Genomic DNA, 1,437 nt, shown 5'->3' on the forward strand with positions numbered 1-1,437 from the left:
GAGGGGTTGAGAGGGAAATGCAGGTTTCAATTTGATAAGTAAGTGCATGAAACATGCTGGGCTTATGGCAGTGTTGTTGCAGGCCAGAAGAGCTCAGGAAGGATGTGTATTTCTGAGCCCTGTGAGACTAGCAGTTCTTGCTCTTTATCCAGTTCTCATCTCCTCTGCTCATGGAGAGAGTGCCCATGTTCAGAGAGTACTCATGTTCACCATCCAACACCATCACCTATTACAGAATCTGAAGACTTTAAATGCCCAAGAATGGTTTCCAAAGCTCACAATGAATGATTTCATCATCAGTGACCTGACTTCTAGAGCTACCTGGCAGTACAAAATCTCATTAAAGATAAAAGACTAAAATAAATGTAAGCTTTCTGAACAATGTTCCAATTAAAATTGACTTTTCTGGGGGGAAGCAGAACAAAGCAGACCAACAAAAACCGGTTGTCTGGAAAGTTAATAACCTAATTTCTCAAATGCAGAATCCTGAAACACCTTGTTTTACCAACTTCCAGCAAGAAGCAGCATTAGTGAATGCTGTGACAGAAGCCTGGGTTCTAGAAAGATCAGGGAAAAAGAAGAAACTGCAGTAGAAACATTTGGCTTGTCACAATTGTTATATGGCACTGTAGCTGCAACATCGTAATGTGCAATAAAACTGACATGATGAGTTTTCTTTGAAAAGCACTTTGGTTCTGGAATAAAATCACATGCATCAAAAATATGGCATAGCTTTCTGTATTGCATAATGTATTGCATAAGAGAAAATAGAGAATAGCTGTTTCACATTAATGCTTTGTCACATGGGCAGGTGAGGCATGCCAACGGTGAATGAAATTTCACCATGGAAAGCAAATGAGAAAAAAGAGTTTCTGATTCAGTCAACTTCAAAATCATACTTCATTCACAGTAATGTTTTAAACTGCTACAGTTCCAAGCATGATGACTATAACTGAAAGAGGTTTGACAGAAGGAGGATATTTTTACTGTGTCAAGTGTCAGCCCCATGGATTTAATCAGAAGATCATTTAAGTCTCATTGCCTGTAATTTTCCAAGTGCAGTCAGAATCCTTATTTTGATGGATTTTTTTCTTACAGCAACATGAGAAAAAGACATTTCTTTAAATGGCTGTGGATTTAAACTGGCATTTAAACTATTTTAATTACTTGTGTCTAAACTTAGAACATGTATAGAATTTAATACTTTTTAAATCTTGCTGAAATTCTGAGATTTTCCATCGAGATAAAGCACATTTAATGGACTTTAAAAAAAAAAAAGAAAGGAAGAAATGAAACTGAAGAGCAAGCAATCCCACACTCTTTATTACATTTGCCTTTTTTTAGATTGACAAAATGAAAACAACACCCACATAAAATGTAATTGCCAAGATTATTTTATTTTATTTTATTTTATTTTATTTTATTTTATTTTATTTT

The sequence above is a fragment of the Lagopus leucura genome, unplaced genomic scaffold (genome assembly GCF_019238085.1).
Source record: "Lagopus leucura isolate 7727_CA_CO unplaced genomic scaffold, USGS_WTPT01 Super-Scaffold_100159, whole genome shotgun sequence".
In the NCBI taxonomy this organism is placed as follows: domain Eukaryota; kingdom Metazoa; phylum Chordata; class Aves; order Galliformes; family Phasianidae; genus Lagopus; species Lagopus leucura.